This window comes from the organism of the source record quoted next, unplaced genomic scaffold (genome assembly GCF_019419815.1).
Source record: "Pyrus x bretschneideri cultivar Hongxiangsu unplaced genomic scaffold, Pyrus_bretschneideri_v1 Contig24, whole genome shotgun sequence".
NCBI classification, from domain to species: Eukaryota; Viridiplantae; Streptophyta; class Magnoliopsida; order Rosales; family Rosaceae; genus Pyrus; species Pyrus x bretschneideri.
In genome coordinates this window covers 3,029,640-3,038,856 of record NW_025999546.1, presented here as the reverse complement: position 1 = coordinate 3,038,856, position 9,217 = coordinate 3,029,640, and positions in this window count along the sequence as shown.

Sequence of the window (9,217 nt, the reverse complement as noted above, 5' to 3'; positions counted from 1 at the left end):
CATTCTATTCTGAGTTCACCAGGGTGATGGTGGGGATGTTGTTGTGTTGTTTGTTTGTGTGAAAAACCCTCGGAGAAGGTGGTTCTAGAGAGGGCAGAGAGTGTAGAGAGTTTGAGAAAAAGAAAATGATTGAGAGAGAGTAAGGTTGACAGAAAGAAAAGGGAAGGGGAACTCACAGGTAAGGGGGAAAGAAAAAGGGAACAAAAATCCCAAGTGGGTTTCATTGGCTCACAAATTAAAACCACTAAAGATGAAACGCGAAATATCAGAAAAACGTTCGTAGTTTCGTAATGTAAAATCTTCATTATAAGTCATTATCATTCATAGACGGCTCCTCTAGGAACAATCAAATCTGCATGGCTCCCGAAGACAAGGAATTAACAGCCTTCCCCACTCCAAATAGTATCTATTGTTACAAGGTAATGCCTTTTAGATTAAAAAACATTGGAGCTACATATCAACATTCAATGTAGAAGATTTCCAACAATATGTTGCATAAAAATGTAGAATGTTATGTAGACAATATAGTTGTTAAGACCAAGAAGAGATCTCATCACTTAAAGGATTTATGAATGGTGTTCGACAAACTATGGCACTACAACCTCAAGATGAACCAGTTAAAGTGTGCATTTGGCATTACTTCTGGGAAGTTCCTCGATGGAAAAGTTAAGCACTGTGGCATTGAAGTGGAAAAGTTAAGCACCGTGGCATTGAAGTGGAAAAGTCAAGCACCGTGACCAATTAAAGATTAAGGCCATTCAAAGCATGCCTGAGCCAAGGAATCTACACGAGCTGAAAAGTCTACAAGGACGACTAGCATTCATTAGGTGTTTCATCTCCAACCTTGCTAGACGCTGTTAACCCTTCAGTTGACACATAAAGAAAGACCCTCCATTTATATGGGATGACGCCTGCCACAAGGCCTTTAAAAACATAAAAAAGGTACCTGGCAAACCCACCTATCTTAGGAGCTCCCATACTGAGAAAGCCACTCATCTTATACATTGTTGCACAAAAAGGTTCCATTGGAGCACTTTTAGCATAAGAAAATGAAGACCAAAAGGAAGGAACACTCGACTACCTAAGTTGAACTCTCACTGGTGTTGAGCTCAACTACTCACCGATTGAGAAGACGTGCATTGCCTTAGTCTTTGCTGTCCAAAAGCTTAGACACTACATGCATGCTTACACTATCCATTTGGTTGCTAAAGTTGACCGGTCAAATATATCATGCCAAACCAATTTTGACAAGGCGACTGGCTAAATGGGCGTTGATTCTCAATTAGTATGAGATCATCTACGTCTCAGCCAAAGCCGTCAAAGGACAAGCCCTAGCAGACTTCCTTGTCGATCATTCAATCTCAGCCGATTGGAAAATCTTAGACGACTTGCCTGACGATGAGGTGTTCTACATTGACATCTTCCCAATATGGACAATGTTCTTCGACTGATCTGCACGAGCAAACGGAGCTAGGGCAAGAGTGGTATTCATGTCACCATAAGGGCAAATATTACCCTATTTCTTCTGACTAAACAAGCTGTGCTCCAACAATGTTGCTAAGTACCAAGCGTTAATTATCGGACTCCAAATGGTGATCGACGTGGAAATCACAACAATATAAGTGTATGGCGACTCCAAACTCATAATCAATCAACTCTTGACTGAATATGAAGTAAGGAAAGATAATCTCATCTTATACTTTTGGTTAGCAACTCAACTGCTACAAAAGTTCGAGGCCTTGATGCTAGAACATGTGCCAAGAAAAGAAAATCAAATGACGGACACTTTCGCTAAATTAGCCTTAAGTATATTGCCAGGCGAAAACAAAGTTGCAGACATGCCTGTTTGCCAAAGATGGGTGATCCCGCTCATCACTGAAACACTACTAGATGATACAAACGTCACCTCAGTACTTACAGTCGACACTGAAGACTAGAGACAGCTGTTGATCGACTACTTGGAGCATGGAAAGCTTCCAGACGATCCTAGACATTGTTCTAAAATACGTCGACGAGCACCTTGCTTCCTCTACTACAAAGAAACTGTAAACACGAAAAATTCCTGAAACAAGAAACAAGAATACGTGTACAAAATAATATTTGTATTAATGATTTTGGGGTTACAACCTCTTTGTAATTTAATCCTCTGATTCTATCTTCGTAGGGTGTAGGTTTGTGGATGAGTTGTTGATCCAAAGGGCCGTCGGGGCTTGATCTAAGGATGAACGGATGATGAATGATGAACACTTTCTTCAAGGGGCCGTCGGGGCTTGATCTTGAAGGAGGATTTGACGAACAACGAAGAGTGCTTTCTTGATCCTTCGGGATTTTCTTGAGAGCTTTAGAGCTTCAAGGCTTCAAAGTTTTGGTGTGTATGTAAATTTCTCTCTCCTTTTTTCTCTTAATGGAGAAGCCTATTTATAGGCTTTGAGAGTGAATCACCACCATCCATTTTTTTTTGGTGAAGTGAGTGGATGTTGTAGGTGAAGTAAATGGAGTTGGTAGGTGAAATGAGTGTGTGAGGTTGGTGAAGTAAATGGAAGTTGTAGGTGAAATGAGTGTGTGATGTAGGTGAAATAAGTGTGTGAGGTTGGTGAAGTAAGTGGAAGTTGTAGGTGAAATGAGTGTGTGATGTATGTGAAATAAATAAATGTTGTAATTTTAATACATTGGTTAACATTTATTTCACTGAAATTTCGATGTCTACAAATGCCCCCACTTCAAGGCGCGTCGTATACATGTGCTTGTCACGTGTAGAAGATGCGTTTTGAAGTCCTTTAATGTAGATGTCAACCCAAGGGCCGTCGAGGCTTGATCTTGAATTGGGCTAGAAATTTCTTCAAGGGCTGTCGGGGCTTGAACTTGAATTCGACTGGAAGATTTTCTGGTTTCCTCCAATCGTTGATTTTCCACAGGCTTAATCTTGAACTGGGCTAGAGGATTCTTTTGGTCTCCTCCAAAGGTCTGAACTTACTCCTTTTATCTGGAGTTGAGTTTGATTCAAGGGTGGTGAACACTTGATTTTGAATCGGACTTGTGATTTCTTCAAGGGCCATCGAGGCTTGATCTTGAGTGAAAATAGGACCATGAGCGGTTTCAGGATTCAGACACATGGCAGGCAAGCACGAGGTGGAGGTGATGACCTGTTTCTTTGTTCAATCTTTCCAATTCATATTGAAGAGGGTTAGAGGATGACTCAGCATATGCAGTTGTTGCGTTTGCTGACGATCCACAAGATTGATGTTTCATTGTCACTCGTCTTAGCTGTTCTCCAGGCAAATATGGTCCCTTCTCTGGAAGTGTATCAACCGTTGAAGATGACTACTCGAGAGCAACGCTAGGTAAGCAACCACGGAATAGATTCCAGGCAGTCGATTCCAGATTGGAAGACTGACTTCAAGTGCCGACAGATTGCTCTCTTTCTCTTTGCCCTGCGAGTAAGAACAAGGACAAAGGAAAGGACATGGAGAAAGCATGATATGAGATACTTTTTCTTTTTGAAGAAGTGTTGACGATTTAACGGTGTCGCGCGGCGAGACTTTGCTCTTTGGCAACGGCGCTAGTGGAGGGTTGTTGAGGCTTCTCGAGCTCTTTGATTAGAACAATGATGTCGAGCTTGGATTTGACTTAAACTCTTCTGTCTGGATGGTGCTGCAGGGGAAGGCGTCGTGCTCCAGCAGTTTGTTCCAGCTCCTTGTATCGCATTCTTCTCTGCTTGTTTCTTTTACATAGCCGAGGTGGCGCGCAACCTTTTTCCTTTAAATGGTCTTTCAAGGCATCACTTCTCAGCAATTCATCTATGCTTGGCAGCTTCAGTGTAAAGAGTCGACACTCCGTCACCTGTCCTGAAGTATGCGCTGAGGGAATTCAAGACTCACCAACAGTTGAAGACGAGCACTCGAGAGCAACGCTAGGTAAGCAACTAGGCAAAGGTTCTGGGCAATCAGTTCCAGATCGGAAGTTTGATTTTGGGTTCCGACTGATTGCTTTCTTTCTCCTTGTCTTGGAGGCAAGAACAAGGGCAAAGGAAAAGACAGGGAAAAAACATGATATGAGATACCTTTGCTTTCGCCCTTGATGATATGAGATACTTTTGCTTTTGAAGAAGCAGCGAATGAATCAGCACATATATTTGTTGTGCTTGTCTCCACATGCTTCGATCTACCGTTTCCTCCTGCCTCATCTGTACTCCAGGCATCTGGTATCTTCTTTGGGGGTACATCAATAGTTGAAGATGAGTACTTGAGAGCATGGCTAGATAAGCAATCAAGGAAGGGATTCCAGGCAGTCGGCTCCAAACGGGAAGCTTGATTCCAAGTGCCGACTGATCTCTCTATCTCTTTGTCTTTCAGGAAAGTACAAGAACAAAGGAAAGGACGAGGGAAAGGCATGCTATGAGATACTCTTGCTTTCGACCCTAATGATATGGGATACGTTTGCTCTCGAAGACTTGGTTGAATAGGTGTTCTCAAAGGAAGAAGAAAACTAAGCATGTGGAGAGGTTTGGTTGCAGCTACATTCTCGGCCGAGAAAAAGAGTCATGCGTTTTTGGATGTATGCCTTGCCATGAATGTTGACATATATAGGAATTTTAATGGCAAGTAGTAGTGCGGGTGCGGCTTTGTCACCCACGCTTGTCGGCAAAAGTGTGGTAGTTGGGATAATGACCTCCACGCGTTTTCAACTTTGTCAGAGATCTTTGACAAAGTTGCACGCGTTATCTGAAAAGCCGAGATTGCGTCTGAAGAGCGTTGACGAACTTTACGCAGGAAAATCAGGCTTTTAAGATTTGAAGAGTGGTGTCTCTTCAATTTTTTTGAATCGGTGGTTGTGTCGACTCTCCTTTTATAGAGGTATCGATCACATCCAACATGCACACTTTGAAGATTGCCCATTCGTGAAAATCGTCTCCGGTGTATTTTGTTGTTTTTTTTTTTTTTTTTTTGAGATTTTACTCCATCCAACCCTTCTCTTTTAACATCTTTGAAAATGGCTAACCATTTAAAATTTGCTTAGATTTGAGTCTTAGCAGTGATACGGGTACGCCGCGTCAGGGTAATATATGGTGCCCGTCTTTCTTATCTTCTAATGGCCCTCTTACAGGTGAAGACTCCGTGATGAAGGATGCAACAACAGCTACGATAGTAGCTAAGAACCTCCTCACTCCTAGAGATAATAGGCTGCTTTCAAGACGGTCCGATGAGTTGGCCGTTCAGGAGTCTCTAGCTCTCAGTGTTCAGTGTGCGGGCTCTGTGTCCAACATGGGCCAACGCCTACTTGCTTAAACCCGTCAAGTTGAATCATTGATGGCGGAGGTGGAAAATCTTAGACAAGAGATCAAACAGCTTAAGCGCGAGAATAGTGATTTGTACATGCTTGCAAATAATTATTCGACGAGCATGAAGAGGAAGCTTGATCAGCTGCAAGAATCTGAAGGTCGAATTCAAAGTGACCGTCAAAGGTTTGTGGCTTTTTTTCAGAGGCACCTTTTGCCTTCGTCATCTAGCGTTCAACCAAGTATTAAGGCCTCGAATAATCTATCTTCGCCGCTTCCCGCTCCTGGAGTTTTGCCAAGTAGTGGGCCTTCTCGTGAGCAACCTTTGTGAAAGTTCCATTTTTTTTTTCTTTTTTTTCTTGGTATGCATTTGTAATTTCTCGAAGATCAATGGACATGCTTTATTTCATTATGCGTATTGTTAAGTACAAGCAAAACATATTAAGATGTGCTGCTTCCTTCCTTTTTTTTTTTTTTTTTTTTTGTTTTTTTTTTTTTGTTTTTTTTTTTTAAATGATACTTTTGCAAGCTGTTGCCATGCACCATCCTTCCCCTATTTTCTTCTTTTCAATGATTCTGTCACCACCATCTCTTTTCCTTTTTCTTCTTGATTTGCTAACAGTAGCTCGCACCCTTTTTTTTTGTGTGCATGTACATTGTTCTGATGACGAGTATGGTAGATTGGCATTGCTGGGTTCCTTGTTGCACCGCATGCAGACTTTTTTATTTATTTCTTTATTTGCAGTCATCTTATTACATTCTTCACTGCATGCGGATTTCTGTTTGCACAGTCATCTCATTACATTCTTCATTGCATGCGGATTGCTATTTGCACAGTCACTGCAACATTATTTGCACAGTCGTTGCACTTCATTCGCTTCTCTGGGTTCATGTGCACATATATATATATATGTATGTATTTATATTGGATCGAATCGTCACTGCACAACCATTGCACAGCCACTGCATTGCTTGCTTTCTCGCATCCCGACTACCCTGTCCTGCAATCCTGCGCTGCCGATAACTGGGTATTCTTCCTTGCGTGCTATTTCCTTGAAGAAGTTGAGTCCAGATGTTAGAGTTCACCAGCTTGCTGCAATAGACTTGTGACTAACCCAAGTTCGGTCTTCTCAGCAAGCTGCTTCGGGAGATTATCAAGCCACAGAAACTTCTTTAGCTTCCGTCCAAGTACGTCTAGATGCGTTGATACGAGAGCAAGAGTAGTTGGGCATCGAAGCATCACGACTTGAAAGTGTTCTCGGGGAGCGGGGAGCTACACTTTCTCAATGCCAGGAGGAGATTTCACGCCTAGAACAAGAGAAAGACATGGCTATGGAGTTGCCCATCTTGTCTCTTACCGAGGTAGAGACTTTGAAGACTTTGGAAGGCTTGCTTGAAGATCGCCTCGGCAATTTTAGGGACATAGTTTTCGAGTAGTGTCTTCTGCCTTCTATTTTGTAATCAGACTTTTTCCTTCAAAGAAATAAAGTGTTTGCATTCTTGAATTTTCTCTTTATTCTCCAAAGTGTTTGTGTTTTTGTTGATGATGTGACTGTACTTGAAGTTTTGAAGTTTCAAGTTGCCTACGTACCCTTGGATGAGGAGGGATCAAGTCATGACGTAGTTCAAATGAGTGATGGTTTTTTTTTTTTTTTTTTTTTCATGAATTTTAATGGTGATTTTGGTGATGATTTTTCCGTACACAGTTTATGCTCTTGCGGGCCAGGAGCGTGGTGCGTTTGCTTTAAGGGTAGTAGCGCTTCAAAAATCTGCCATTGATGGGGCCGATCTTCAAGCCGTCTTCTGCCATGATTAAGTAGGCGCCATTGGTGTAGACCTCTTGTATTACGTATGGTCCATCCTACTTTGATGTGAACTTGCTTTTTGTCTTGTGGGTTGTAATGATAGGCCTACGCAATGCCAGCACGAGATCTCCGACTTGGAAAGACCTTGGGCGGACTTTCTTGTTGAATGCCTTGGATAATCGTGCTTGGTAGCATTCCAAGTGTTGTTGAGCTTCGAGCCTTCTTTCATCCAGCACTTCCAACTCTTGAAGGCGCAACTTTGCATTTTCTTCATCAGTCAAGCCTTCTTGTATAACCATCCTTAGTGAGGGGATTTGACTTTCGAGCGGTAGCACAGCTTCCACGCCATATATAAGAGAATAAGGCGTAGCTTGGGTGGGAGTCCTGTATGTAGTCCTATATGCCCAAAGTGCTTCACTTATTCTTTCATGCCAGTCTCTTTTTGTTCGGTCGATTACCTTTTTTAGGAGATTGCACAACGTCTTGTTGAATGCTTCTGCGAGGCCGTTGGCCGGAGCATGATACATGGAAGACTTGTGCTGCTTGAACTTGTATTTGTCGCAAAGCTCGTCCACGAGTCGGTTGGAGAACTGCTTTCCGTTGTCAGTGATAATGTAGCGAGGCACACCATATCGGTGAATGATATGCTCCTTGATGAAACGAACAACAGTTTCCTTTTTGACTTCCCTTAAAGGTATGGCTTCAGCCCACTTGGAGAAGTAATCTGTTGCAGCTAGGATGTAAGCTTCTCCTGCAGATGACTTTGGCGTAATTGGTCCTACAACGTCCAATCCCCATGCGTCAAACGGCCATGAAGCAACTGTAGGGTGTAATGGTTCAGGCGGTTGATGTATGAAGTTGGCATGGAATTGGCAGGCTTGGCACCTTTTGGTGTGTTCCAGGCAGTCCTTCACCATGCTCGGCCAGTAGTAACCCATTCTTTTAAGCTGGAAATGTAGCTTTGGTCCAGACTGATGTGCCCCACACACACCTGAATGTGCTTCTTCCATGGCTTGATTAACTTCTTCCTCACCTAGGCATCTCAGGAGCACTCCTTCAAAAGAGCGTCGGTACAATGTTCCTTTGTAGTAAAGGAAGCGAGGTACTCGTCGACGTATTTCGGAACGGTGTCTAAGATCATCTGGAAGCTTTCCGTGCTCTAAGTAGTCGATCAGCGGTTGTCTCCACTCTTCAGCATCGACTGGAAGTACTGAGATGACATTTGTATCATCTAGTGACATTTCATTAACGAGCGGAATCACCTATCTTTGGCAAACTGGCACGTCTGCAGCTTCATCTTTTCCTAGTGTCATACTCGAGGCTAGATTGGCGAGAGCGTCTGCCATTTGATTTTCCTTTCTTGGCACATGTTCTAGTGTCACGGCCTCGAACTTTTGTAGCAGTTGAGTCGCCAGCCGGAAGTATGGGACAAGATCATCTTTCCTCACCTCATATTCAGTTAAGAGCTGATTGATTATGAGCTTAGAATCGCCATATACCTCAAGAGCTGTGATTTCCATGTTGATCGCCATTTGGAGCCCGATGATCAATGCTTGGTACTCAGCAACATTGTTGGAGCATAGTTCACTCAGTTGGAAGGAGTAAGGTAGTATTTGCCTTTGTGGCAACATGAATACTACTCCTGCCCCCGCTCCGTCTGCTCGTGCGGATCCGTCGAAGAACATCGTCCATGTCGGGAAGATGTCGATGTAGAACACCTCCTCGTCAGGCAAGTCGTCTGAGATTTTCCAATCAGCCGGGATTGGATGATCGGCAAGGAAGTCTGCTAGCGCTTGTCCCTTGACTGCTTTAGCTGGGACGTAAATGATCTCATATTGATTAAGAAGCAAAGCCCATTTGGCGAGTCGCCCTGTCAAGATTGGCTTAGACATGACGTATTTGACAGGGTCGGCTTTAGCAACGAGGTGGATGGTGTAAGCATGCATGTAATGTCTGAGCTTCTGAATGGCGAACACCAAAGCGAGGCACATCTTTTCTATTGGGGAATAGTTCAACTCAGCACCGGTGAGAGTTCGACTGAGGTAGTAAAGTGCTCCTTCTTTCTGGGATTCATTCTCTTGTGCCAAGAGTGCTCCGATTGAACTTTCCTGAGCAGCAATGTACAATATGAGCGGTT